Source organism: Ovis canadensis, chromosome 4, assembly GCF_042477335.2.
Source record: "Ovis canadensis isolate MfBH-ARS-UI-01 breed Bighorn chromosome 4, ARS-UI_OviCan_v2, whole genome shotgun sequence".
Lineage (NCBI taxonomy): Eukaryota > Metazoa > Chordata > Mammalia > Artiodactyla > Bovidae > Ovis > Ovis canadensis.
In genome coordinates, this window is record NC_091248.1 from 133,152,770 (window position 1) to 133,166,814 (window position 14,045).

At 50.4% G+C, this 14,045-nt stretch overlaps 1 protein-coding gene across 5 annotated transcripts in view; it reads left to right on the forward strand.

Annotated features, from left to right (window-relative positions):
- RNF32 (ring finger protein 32) overlaps positions 1–14,045 on the forward strand; it is a 35,947-nt gene that overhangs the window by 15,129 nt on the left and 6,773 nt on the right. The gene's annotated exons all lie outside the window — the stretch shown is intronic.

Below are 14,045 nucleotides of genomic sequence, written 5' to 3' on the forward strand. Positions count from 1 at the left end.
AACTCACCAGGCTCCTACGTCCATGGGATTCTCCAGGCAAGAGTCCTGGAGTGGGCCGCCATTTCCTTCTGCATCATAAAACTTGTAAAATCGGATAAGGTGAAATTCAGAGCAAGCTTTTGTGTGTCCACCTTATGACAACGATTTAGATAAACTCATCTCTTCAGAGAAAGGAAAGGGAGCCAGCTCAAGGTTTCACACCTCCTCCTGAGCAATGGAAGGGCCTCCTGGCGTCACCAAAGTGCAAGAGAGTTTTAGAAATAAGTAACTGCGGTTTCTACCTTTTCCTTTAACCAGTTTTTACCTGTGTGTGTGTATATATATACATATATTGGTCTGTTTAACAACTTTCCCTTGCGCGCCTCATACAGAAAGGCCAGGCGCAGAGGAGGGGCCAGCCCCGACCTGCACCCCAGCTCTGCGGCCTCGGGCGACACCCCGGCTCCTGCCTGGGGCCCCATCTGTGCTGTGAAGGTCGTCGTCTCCCCCGCAGAGCGGAGGGCCTAGCCCACAGTGGGCACCGGAGACCACGTTTACTGTAAACGTTACTATATCGTTCAGGTCAGTCTGTGCGCGGCTTTAGACGTAGCGCAATTCCGTGTTTTGTAGACGCGCCCTGCATGAGAGGATGGCGTTGTGACAGTGTCGCCTGGAATCACTGGGCAAACCCGCAGTCACACTCCTGTGCCTGTTGTCTGCAGAAGCACCACTCGCGTTTACTTCCATCCTTTCTAAACACATCTGTCTCCTAGCCTGCACTCCACGTGGGATAACGAGCGCTAGGAAGTTACCCTTCGCTGTGCAAGGGGTGCCCTCTCTCCCGCTGTGTGATTCCTTGTGTCCAGAGGCTAAGGACTGAGCCCCGTGTGCTGGGGAGGGGGTCACCGTGGGCCCTCGGCCGACCTCCTGCCCGACTTCAGGCTGCAGGGCTGATGTCAGTGGGTCTCACGACCCCACCATCCTTCTGCGTGCCCAGGGTGGGAAGCTTCTTCACTGTCCCTGAAAGTGGGCGGATTTAGCTCGACCACAAAACAGCGATCATAACAGATTTTTCTAATGCCCTTCCTGGTCGCTAGGTAATGGCTCCAAGCAAGGTAGCTGTCAGTATGCGCAAAAGAAAATCAGAATCGTGGCTCATGTGACGTCACCATGCCTCAGACTTAATAGAGAAAGTGTTGTTGATTTGCACTCAGGAGTAGGACACCAGTGAAGGCAGCGTGTGAGCAAGCGGCCTTAAAATACCAAGTCTCTTGATGACTCGGGGGTTGACGCAGGTGGAGCGAGCCCTTCTGTGGCCCAGCACGGCTGGAGCTGCCCCGGGGCCGCCCCCTTCCCTGGCGTGGCGGGGGGCCGGAAACAGGAAAGAGGCGTCCGGAACCTGGGGCTCCCCCGGCAGGACAGGCGCGGTGGACGTGGGGCCGGGGCGGGGCCTGGGCGGCTGCAGGTGCAGGGGTGAAAACCCCTGAGTTCCCCGACGCCTGGGCCTTTTGCAAGCATCCCCATTTTACAGGAGAAACAGCAGATCAGCTAGGACTCCGGATAAGGGACCCGATAGAAAGGACACGTGCCGCCCTTGCTGTCCCTGGACAGTGAGCTCAGGCAGCACCATGCTCACCTCCTTAGTAGCTCCCAGCTCCACCGAGTCTACCGGCCTCTCCAGAGAGCCTTGGCCCTTCCCCGCACGGAGACCCTGTGCTCAGCGACTGCCTCCCACGTTGGCGTTTCCTCTTCCTCTCACGTTCCTGCCATGCTTCTCTGCATTCTTAGTCTGACAGTGAGGCTTATTCTCTGTGCTCCTCTTAATAATTTATAAGACATAATAATAATTATTATATATAATTATTACATAAATATATGTGGGCTCTCAAATCAGAAATTATCATTTCCGCTTGGAAGAATTTAATGACAGACTCAATCGTCGTTTTACCTTCTGAGTATGGTTTTTTAATTTTCATGCATCAGTTTAACTTTTGAAAGCGTAGACCACCCTTTGCGTTCACACGGAGCAGCGTCGAGCGGCTCAGCCGGCTGCACACACACGTCACTCTTCCCCAGAAGCATTTTAACTTAGTGAAGTTATACTCCTACTTAGTTACACAAATAGGATTTTATAATTGCCTCTTTCAATTTATGAAATCTAGAATCCCTGGCTCTCTCTGCTAGTTTCCTAAATCTTCTCCACAATATTTTCACACCTCAGCCCGGCCCACTTATCCCATTTGGCCATGAACAATCGACATCTGTAAACCCAAACCTCACTTTCGATAAGTGAAGACTGAGTTTACACCAGGTAGAGGATTGGCAGAAGTACGCACGCCTGTCCCTGCTCCTGGTGGCTGATGATGGTAGAGGCCTTGGACACTTAAATGCCTTCCTAGGTGGAGCCCAGAGACTGTCGTTTATGATGTAGACCACTCCTATCATTTATTGAACGACTTGATGGACTCACTTGTTGAGCTGTAAGTATGGTCTTGTTGCTCAGTCCCTCAGTCGTGTGACCCTTTGTGACCCCGTGGACGGCAGCACGCCAGGCCTCCCTGTCCTTCACCATCTCCCGGAGCCTGCTCAATCTCATGTCCATCGAGTCAGTGATGCCATCCAGCCATCTCATCCTCCGTCGTCCCCTTCTCCTCCCGTCTTCAGCCTTTCCCAGAATCAGGGACTTTTCTAATGAAGAGTCAGCTCTCCCTAGGGATGGTCTAGGAAATGTTGGCCTACAGCTTCAAGTGCCGGCATGCTTGTGTGGAGTCTGAGAGGTGATGGAACTAGGCCACTGAGTTTCACATCTCCCAGGAGTCTACACTCAGACAAGGATGTGCACAGATGGCAGTCTGAGAGCCATACCAGTAAGTCACTGTGAGCCGCTGGGTGAAAGGTTGTTGGGGAGCTGCATTTTTCACACACAGTCTCGAAGGAATCACCCCACAGATGAGTCAGAATCCATCGAGAGGAGGAGAAGTGCACACACTGGAAAAGCCCCGTGATCCTCTTCTCAGCCCAGGGGCCACAGTGCCAGGCACTGGGCAGACTGACCCCTGAGCCCCTCGTGTGCACGTGGAGCGCTGGGACAGAGCTGTGCCTTTGCACTTACACACCTGGGCCCAGCCACAGGGGCCCCTGTAAGCAGGTGGACCCAGAATGAGCAATACTCTGTGAAACAGCTGGCTTCAACAGAACAGTGTCATAAAGAAAAAAGAGGAATGTTCTGGAACAAAGATACTTGAGAGATATAATATTCAAGTGTGATGAAAAGCCTTTGACCAGCTCCTGGGCCAACACTAAACGTGAAAGGAACGTGAAAGCCAAGCAGCTGTGGCAGCAGAGGAGCACGCTGACCTTCCCAGCAACCGGCTCCAGAGGCACGGAGGCCTGCGGTCCCCATGGGAAGGACTCGGCGTCTCGAGGAGGCTCAGCGAGCGACCATGAGCACAGAGAAGCCATTCAGCAGTCTCAGGAACACACGCAGAAACACAATGAGAAGCTTAACAGAGTGATAGAAAAAAGAACCAAGCAGATTCTGGAGCTGAAGTATACAATGAATGAAATGAAAAAAAAAACTTTAAGAGAAGCCCTAAACATTAGAATGGTTCAGACAGACGAGTGTGAGTTAGAAGACAGAACTTCTGAAACTGTTCATAAGAGGAGAACAAGAAAACCAGTGCCGGAAGCACGTGTGACCCCGGGAGTGCGTTAGAAGCGGCAGTGTGTACATCAGCAGAGCCCAGGAGAAGAGGGAGGGGGCAGCAGATGGCGTATGGAGGACGATGGCCGAGAACTCCCCAGGCGGGGTGAGATTGAGGCATCCAAGTTGGTAAACCTCACAGGCCACCAAACAAATGCAATTTAAAGAGCTGTTCTCCAAGACACATTATAATAACAGTCAAAAATCGAAGACAGCATCTTAAAAGCAGCAAGAGAAAATAAGCTTGTAACTAACTTCAGAAAATGCCCACAGGCTATCAATGGGTCTCATCAGACTCACAGACCAGAAGGCGATATATTCAAGGTGCTAAAAAGAGAAAAAACTACCGAGCAAGAATCCTCTGCTAGCAAAGATGTCCTTCAGAAATGAAGGAGAGGCAGTAGAGCCTGCCCCAAACAGATGAGAGCCAGGGGCTTCATCTCTAGACCCGCCTCCTGAGAAACCGTGAGTTTTTCAGGCTGAATGCTAATTTCAGGAAGGACTCTGTGGCCCGTGGACTGCAGCCACCAGGCTCTCCTGTCCATGGGCTTGCCCAGGCCAGAATACTGGAGCAGGCTGCCCTTTCCTCCTCCTGGCGATCTTCCTGACTCAGAGATCGAACCCTTGCCTCTTGGCGTCTCCTGCATTGGCAGGGGTGTTCTTTACTATTGCGCCACCTGAGAAGTCCAGGTAGTAACATGGGAACATAGAAAAGAAAGCACATTGTCAAATTCAGAATACTCTTAATACTGTGATATTGTGCTATATTACTCCCTTGTAAAGGTTAAAGGACAAAGTATTAAAAATAACTATAGCTGCAGTAATTTCGCAGTGAATATATTTGTCAGTACTATAAAAAGATGTCAACTGTGGCACCACAGACGTAAAAGGGGGAAGTAAAAGGGCGGAGTGTGCGCAGTCACAGCCGTCAGCGCATCTATACCGTGTTTCGTGGAAGCCTCTTGGTGCCCACACGGCAAAACCCTACCGTAGATGCACTGAGTCAAAGAGAAGCGTAGAGAGTGTTCCACCCTGCAAGCCCTTCAGTCCACAAGGGACCAGTGAGGGAGGAAGAGAGGAAGACAGGAACCAGGGTCAGACAGGAGGCAGTAGGGGGCGTCCGGAAGTCCTAATATGAATGCATTAATCTGTCCACTCAAAAGGCATAGAATGAGCAGATGGATTAAAAAGCAAAACTGCCTACAGAGAGACTTGCTTCACCAGTAAGGGCACAAATAGGCCCACATTGAGGAGACAGAAAAGATATTCCATGCAGGTGGAAACCAAGAGAGCGCAGGGGCAGCTGTGCTTCTGTCAGGTAAAGTAGACGTTAGAGCTGCAGCAGACGGAGAAGGCCACTGCGTGACGGCGGAGCGGCTGATCCAGCCAGAGGGTGTGACTGAGACTAACCCAAAAAGGGCTAAAGACTTAAAGCCTGAAACCACAAAACCCTCAGAAAAAAGCACAGGGGGAATCCTGGCACTGATCTTGGCAATGATGGTTTTGGATAGAACACCAAAACACAGGCAACAAAAGCAAAAGTAAATAAATGATCCACCTGAAACCACCACAACATTGTTATATCGGCTCTCAGTGCAGTTCAGTCCAGTCGCTCAGTCGTGTCCGACTCTTTGCGACCCCATGAGTCGCAGCACGCCAGGCCTCCCTTTCCATCACCATCTCCCGGAATTCACTCAGACTCACGTCTGTCGAGTCCGTGATGCCATCCAGCCATCTCATCCTCTGTCGTCCCCTTCTCCTCCTGCCCCCAATCCCTCCCAGCATCAAAGTCTTTTCCAATGAGCCAACTCTTTGCATGAGGTGGCCAAAGTACTGGAGCTTCAGCTTTAGCATCATTCCTTCCAAAGAAATCCCAGGGCTGATCTCCTTCCGAACGGACTGGTTGGATCTCCTTGCAGTCCAAGGGACTCTTAAGAGTCTTCTCCAACACCACAGTTCAAAAGCATCAATTCTTCAGCGCTCAGCCTTCTTCACAGTCCAACTCTCACATCCATACATGACCACTGGAAAAACCATAGCCTTGACTAGACGGACCTTAGTCGGCAAAGTAATGTCTCTGCTTTTGAATATGCTATCTAGGTTGGTCATAACTTTTCTTCCAAGGAGTAAGCATCTTTTGATTTCATGGCTGCAATCACCATCTGCAGTGGTTTTGGAGCCCAGAAAAATAAAGTTTGACCCTGTTTCCACTGTTTCCCCATCTATTTCCCATGAAGTGATGGGACCGGATGCCATGATCTTCGTTTTCTGAATATTGAGCTTTAAGCCAACTTTTTCACTCTCCTCTTTCACTTTCATCAAGAGGCTTTTTAGTTCCTCTTCACTTTCTGCCAGAAGGGTGGTGTCATCTGCATATCTGAGGTTATTGATATTTCTCCGAGCAATCTTAATTCCAGCTTGTGTTTCTTCCAGCCCAGCGTTTCTCACGGTGTACTCTGCATAGAAGTTAAATAAGCAGGGTGACAATATACAGCCTTGACGCACTCCTTTTCCTATTTGGAACCAGTCTGTTGTTCCATGTCCAGTTCTAACTGCTGCTTCCTGACTTGCATACAGATTTCTCAAGAGGCAGGTCAGGTGGTCTGGTATTCCCATCTCTTTCAGAATTTTCCACAGTTTATTGTTATCCACACAGTCAAAGGCTTTGGCATAGTCAATAAAGCAGAAATAGATGTTTTTCTGGAACTCTCTTGCTTTTTCCATGATCCAGCAGATGTTGGCAATTTGATCTCTGGTTCCTCTGCCTTTTCTAAAACCAGCTTGAATATCAGGAAGTTCACGGTTCACGTATTGCTGAAGCCTGGCTTGGAGAATTTTGAGCATTACTTTACTAGCATGTGAGATGAGTGCAATTGTGTGATAGTTTGAGCATTCTTTGGCATTGCCTTTCTCTGTAATTGGAATGAAAACTGACCTTTCCCAGTCCTGTGGCCACTGCTGAGTTTTCCAAATTTGCTGGCATATTGAGTGCAGCACTTTCACAGCATCATCTTTCAGGATTTGAATCAGCTCAACTGGAATTCCATCACCTCCACTAGCTTTGTTCATAGTGATGCTTTCCAAGGCCCACTTGACTTCACATTCCAGGTTGTCTGGCTCTAGATGAGTGATCACACCATCATGATTATCTGGGTCATGAAGATCTTTTTTGTACAGTTCTTCCGTGTAGTCTTGCCACTTCTTCTTAATATCTTCTGCTTCTGTTAGGTCCAGACCATTTCTGTCCTTTATTGAGCCCATCTTTGCATGAAATGTTCCCTTGGTATCTCTAATTTTCTTGAAGAGATCTTTAGTCTTTCCCATTCTGTTCTCAGCTATACTCCAACACAAAATAAAAAGTTTAATTAAAAACATAATTAGCTAGAGGGGAAAGGAGGGAAGAGAGGAGAGAAGTTAGGGATGGAAGCCAGATTTCTCTGAAAGTGTTCAGTTTGTGTTTTTATTGATTAAATGTTCATAATAACTAAAAATAAATAAACTACAGCAAAATAAATAGCTTCCGCACATCACTGGAAACAGTCTACAAAATGAAAAGAGACAACCTAAAGAATGGGAGAAAATATTTGCAAACCATAAATCTCATAAGGGGATTGTATTCAAAATATATAAAGAACTCATACAACTCAATAGCCAAAATAACCCAACCATCTGATTTTTTTAAATGGGCAGAGGCAGTGACCAGGCACTCTTCTGAAGAAGACATACACACAGCCAGCAGGTGCATGAAAAAGGTGTTCAGCCTCAGGAATCATCAGGGAAATGCAAATCAACACCAGGGTGATAGCACCTCCCGCCTGTTAGAACGACTGTAATGAAAGGCGAGAAAGAACACGTGCTGGCGAGGATGTGGAGGAAAGGGAACCTCTGGGCGCCCGCGGTGGGAATGTGAACAGGTACGGCCTCGATGGAGACCGCATGGAGGTGCTAAAGCTTGAGTAGCAGTGGGGCTACCACAGGCCGCCGCGCCACCCAGCAGCTCCACTCCTGGGCGTCAGGCCATCTAAGGCGAAACCGAGCGCTCAGGGAGATTTCTGCACCCCCACGCTGGCGGCAGCACTGTGCCTGTCGGCCGTGACCCAGGCGCAGCCTGAGCGTCGGTCAGCAGGCGGATGGACGAGGAAGACGGGGTGCGCTTGCAGTGGAATTCGGCCGCGAGGAAGAAAGCAAGGCTGCCGCTGGCGCCCGCGCACAGGCACCTCGAGGGCGCTATGCTAAGCGACACGAACCAGACGAGCAGGGTGCGATTCCGCTTGTCTGCGAAACCCGCCGAGGTGGAACTGACAGAAGCAGAGCAGGACGGCGGTGGCCAGGGCCAGGCGAGAGGGGCGGGCAGGGGGGCGCCCGCCAGAGGGCAGCGTCCCGCTGCGAGCCGCCCTGTGCGCAGCCTGGCGGTGGCCGCCAGCAGCACGGCACCCGACGCCTGAAAGCTGCCAGGAACGAGATCGGAAGTGCCCTCGCCACAGACGGGAAACGGTGCTAACTCGCCCTTCAGTACCTAAGAGACTCGGGTTCCACCCCTGGAGTGGGACGAGCCCCCGAGGGCACAGCAGCACACTCCAGTATTCCCGCCTGGAGCGCCCCGCGGACAGAGGAGCCCGGCATGGCTGTGCGCTGTGGCCCACGGGGTCCCGAAGAGTCGGCTTAGCGCGCACGCCCCCTCCTGTGGCGATTGCTCCCCAGTATCTAAGTGCATCCAGTCATCACATCGAACAGGAAGCTTACACCACGGTGTACATCAGTTCTGCCCCAACAAGGTTGTAATGAGGTAGCACATCCTTGCTAAATATCAAAATAGACATAAAACTTTGGTAACTGAGATTCTTGTGAAACGACAGACGGACGGGTGATGAACCAGTAGAAAATCACCCACCTCAGTGTCCAGAGATCCTAAACCTACAGGAAGGAGACACAGCAGATGAGTGAAGAGAAAGACCTGTTGAAAAGGACGGTTAATCCCGGCGCTCATGTGAAGAAGAGAGGCACACATTGCCTCATACCTTATCCTCAGAAGAGTTCCGTGTTAATTACACGAACACTTTCCAAGAGAATATATAAAGTTACTAAGAGGCAACAGAGGATGCACCGGGCCCCTGAGCTTTGCCCGCCCAGGGCCCAGGATAGCGTGGAGACCCGTGTGCGCCGGGAGCTTAGAAGACCCTCCTGACGTTGCCGCTGGAGCCAGGGGTCAGCGGCCCCCACCGAGCCGAGCTGCTCAGCAGAAAAGCACCAACACGACGATGGTCAACAGGGTGAAATGATCGTCTTTACCTGAGTTTTTAGTAACAGCAGAGCACTGGCTTTTATTAAGACATAGATTGAAATACACATGTTATTCAGGGGTTTTGGGTATTTCCATGTGCTTTTTAAAAGATGTGATCCTGTGAATAGAATAAGTATTTCTCAGTGCAATACCGTAACAACCTAATAAGAGAGATATTAGACACGAAACAACCGTGAACTCTGAGTTAGTAAAGAAAGAAGTCATTGTCCAGAGGTGCCTTTAGGAAAAAGACTTTCATCTCAGTTCAAAATGATACCCTATTTTATTAAAGATAATTCAATGGCATTTTTCTAATGGTGGAAACTCTTGAGAGTACCTTGGACTGCAAGGATTTCAACCCTGAATATTCACTGGAAGGACTGATGCTGAAGCTGAAGCTCCAATACTTTGGCCACCTGATGCGAAGAGCTGACTCACTGGGAAAGACCCTGATGCTGGGAAAGACTGAAGGCAGGAAGAGAAGGGGGCAACAGAGGATGAGATGGTTGGATGGCATCACTGACTCAATGGACATGCGTTTGAGCCAGCTCCAGGAGATGGTGAAGGACAGGGAGGCCTGGCGTGCTGCAACCCCTGCGGTCGCAAAGAGTTGGACACGACTGAGCGGCTGAACAGCAATGATGGAAACAGAATTTTATCATTTTCATCAAAAAACAAACGTGTAAGTTTGAACTGATTGTTTTCCTTTAAGTGCCTATAAAAATACTTTAACTTGAGCTTGTCAGTATAATGAGCCTTTCAAATCTAGAAATCACAGGTTAAGAGATTTAAAATAAGAGTAACTCTTGGTCCTGGATGCTCACTGTCTTTATCTTGACAGTTTTTCAGAACCAGACGTGTGTCCCAAACAGAGCCCAGCTTCAGAGGCACTGGGGCCTGCAGGTTCCCTAGTGATAGATCCAGTAAAAGATAAAGCCCAGAGCCGCGGCGAGCAAGGGGTTCATCGAGGCCCCAGTGGGCGGGAGACCAGCCCTGTGACAGGGACATTCCAGGAGCGCTAGGCGCCTGCACGGGCCTGCCTTTGGCTCTGCCTTCTGATACCCGCGTGCTCACCCCGCCACCCTCCTCACACAGAAATGTCGATCAATGCGCCGTTAGGGACCCAGAGTCTGAATTTCAGAAATCGGACCATTTACAGAGCAAAATGTGCAGTAGCTACGGTATTGAATATAGTGCGTTTATCCTTCTCTGTGGAACCGGGGTCCTTTAAACTGGCGGTGACTTGTGCAACCAGAAGCTGCATTTCTCAGCTGTATCTCCATACTGACCACGGGCGAGAGTCAATGTAAAGTCATCTTAATTTAGTCTAAGAAACTGAAACTGCCAATGACTAAAGAAACCGCGTGACCCACTTCACCGCCCAAGGCCGACGGATGGGTGTGTGTCGGCCCCGCCACCTCTGTGGGCCCGTGAAATCGGGGCACTGCAGTGGGGTCCCCTCTCCTCACAGCCCCTGCAGCTCTGTACCCCAGGGGTCCCCAGCCGTCCAGAGTCTGCCGGTGATCAAAGAGAAACCCCGCCTCCAGCAGATTCATTACCAACTTTCAAAAACTGTTCATTTGGCCAAGTAAGAGTTAAACCCAAGCATCACATGGAGGCCCTCAGAATCATCTCGTAAGATTGAAGGGCTGTTTCAACAGCAGGAAAGCTGGAAGTACCTGACCACACACTACAGGATATTCCTGGACACTGAATTGTTCAGCTCTAAAAGTTCCACTCCACTGAATTCCCTTTTTTTTCCCCTTGACTGGCCATAGGTGAAAACTTCTCGCCATACCTGGGGACCACTGGCCTGGTTTCCTTCAGGGAAAGGAAGGCTAATCCACAGAAAGGGAAGGCAAAGCGGGGGTGAGACTGTGATATTTTTAGGCACCACACATGAGGAAGTGCTCTTTCCTTTAAAGTTTCAAGACCTCACCAAGATGTATATGTCTTTAATACTCGAGATTAGATTAGCTCCGGCCATTCTATTTTTATAAATCAATCCGTCTTTCTTGTGAAGAACCCTGGCCTTGCCTGCTCGCCCTTCTGTCTCAGGGCGATTAATAAGGGGAATTAATGAGGTCTTCTCCCGCCTCAGTCGTTGTGCGTCTGCCGGGTGTCAGCAGTCCAGCAGAAGGCAGAGGTCATCTCTCTACAGACAGTCACGCTCCCCCAGGCCCAGGCTTTGTCTTGGCAGAGCTGCCTTGCCTGGAATACCCCTGGCACATTCCTGACAAGACGCAACAGGGCAGAGTGAAGCTGCGTCACACCGGAGGTCTCTCAGACACCAGGCAGGGCTGTGCTAAGGACGGAAGGGGGTCGCCTGCTGAGCCCGAGCCCCGGGGAAGCGTGCGGAGTGACCCTGCGTTCGCGGCGCCCTCGTCGCAGCGACACTGCAGGCCGGGCGCGCTCCCGCGCCGACGGCTGAACCCAGATCAAAGCAGCCCAGGGAGGTCACGAGAGCCGCCGTGCTCACGCCTGTCGCAGTGTGTGCAGAACGCCCAAGTGTCGCCCAGAATGCAGTGGCCGGCCCTTGAGTGCCTTTGATCCTTATCTGGGAGTTCTGCTAGCATATGTCATATAATTGAGGTATGGCCTTTTATTGCGGCAATTAAAACTTTTCAAATGCATTATATTATCTCCACCCGAGCTAAAAGTCCGGGCCATTGTTTAGAAAGCGAGGTGAGGGGTCTGTCAGATGCTGCGGTTGACTTTAGGGACGGCCGCTCCCAGCCCCGCCCCCGGGAGGGTGCTCTAACTTTTTTTTTCATTCCATCTCACCAAACAGCATAATGGTCTTCACGTTTGCTCAGCCCTTTTGACTTCCTTTATCACATAGAGATGGCAAACATTCTGTTGCTAACTTGAAGTGGCTCCAAGCAGCAAGATGGGAGGACATTAAACCAGTAAAAGCTTATCAACGGATTCATTGATACGCTGTAAATTCCAGGCGTTTCACTTTGCTTTTGAGGGCGGCCGTAAGTCAACACATTAGTAAGCAATTGCTGACATCAAGATGGATGCTCAGAGGGGCCCCTGGGCAGGCAGAGTTCACCTGGGCACTTCTGTGAGCCCGTCTTCTTGACTCTTTACCCGGGATGTGCTTGTAAATGACCAGTGATTGCTCTACATATTGGTTACCTGAAGCCGTAACTGCTTAATTTATCAAATAATATGAAATGTTAGGCTTAGAAAGAGAAATAGAAGATACTTATTTTTAATGGAAAATTTTATGTACTTTGTATGCTTCTGTAGAATTAATATTAACCACTAGCTTGAAAACTAGAAGCCGATCGTCTTGGTGTGTGTGTTCTTGCCTTTCCAACCACTAACGGCCTCTGACCCACGTGACAGTGAGGAGCTTAACAGGAGCAGGATGCTGTTCAGGCAGGAATCTGACCCGTAAGAAATATTTAATAATAGCTACACTTCAGGCGTGGCCCTGACCCGGCCACAGCATAGTCAGTACCCATTTGCTAATTTAACTTTTTTTAGGATGTTATTCTTGCTAACTTTTCAATACTTGAAGCGCATGAGTGAAGTCACGCCAGCTCACTCCTAGAACTGCGCCGAAAGTGCACACGGAAGGCTTTTCCGCGTGTTTATCAACAAGCAAGAGCCCGTATTACCGGCCAAATACTGATGCTTTACTGAACCTCGGCACTGGAAATTTGTTCAGAATCCTCGCACACCGACAGGGCCCTCTTCTCAGCCCCCACGAGGAGCCGGCAGGGCGCTGCTGCAGGAGGTGTACCCTGGGGGCGTGTGGGCCTCCTCAGCTGTCGCAGATTTCAAGGTGGCGTCTTTGTTGAACGCCAAGGGCCTCCCCAAGATGAAGCGGAGGAGCCAGGAGATAAGAAATGCACACAGGAAGAAGGAAGGAGCCCCGGCCGGTGGCAAGTGTCAGCGGAAGGAGCCAGGAGAGCCCTCTGGGCGGCCAGGCAGAGCGCTAGCCAGGCCGGAGAAGCGCGGCGGGCAGCGGGCGGAGGGAGCCGGGCCGGCCTGGGCAGAGGAAGGCGGCGAGGAGAGGCTGCCGAGAGGCCCGAGGAGGGGAGCCGGGGTCAGAGGCGGAGTGCGGGGCGGCCGGCGGCGTCTGCCCGCCCCTCCCGCCTTCCTGCTGAGCCGGGCGCCCCGCTGGTCAAGGAACCACGTGGTCCCTCTCCCCGCTGGGCCAGGACCCTCTGTGCTTTCACCCCTCACCTGCGAAAGCTAACCGGCAGGGGGAGGGCACAGTGCTTTAGCTTAGCTTAAAGAACCTGCCTTTTTTCAATTAAAAAAAAATTTTTTTTATTGGAGGATAACTGCCTCACTGAATTTTGCTGTTTTCTGTCAAACCTTAGCTTGAATCAGTCATAGGTATACATACATCCCCTCCCTTTTGAACCTCTCTCCAGTCTCCTGCCCCATCCCACCGCCCTAGGCTGATACAGAGCCCCTGTTTGAGTTTCCTGAGCCACACAGCAAATTCCCGTTGGCGATCTATGTCACATATGGTAATGTAAGTTTCCATGTCACTGTCCCCATGCATCTCACCCTCTGGTCCCCTCTCCCCAGGTCCATAAGCCTATTCTCTATGTCAGTTTCTCCATCGCTGCCCTGCGGATAAAGTCTTCAGTGCCCTTTTTCTAGATTCTGTATGTGTGCATTAGGATAGGATATGTCTCTCTTTCTGACTTACTTCACCGTGAATAATAGGTTCTAGGTTCATCCACCTCATCAGAGCTGACTCAAATGTGTTCCTTTTGATGGCCGAGTAATACTCCACTGTGTGTGTGTGCCTCAGCTTTCTTATCCCTTCATCTGTCGATTGGACGTCTAGGTTGCTTCCGTGTTCTAGCTGTTGTAAATAGTGCTGCAGTGAACAATGGGATACACGTGTCTCTTTCCATTTTGGTTTCCTCAGGGTATATGCCTAGGAGTGGGATTGCTGGGTCGTATGGTGGTTTTATTCCTAGTTTTTTAAGGAATCTCCATACCATCTTCCATAGTGGCTGTATCAGTTTACATTCCCACCAACAGTGCAAGAGTGTTCCCTCTTCTCCACACCCCCTCCAGCATTTATTGTTTGTAGACTTTTTG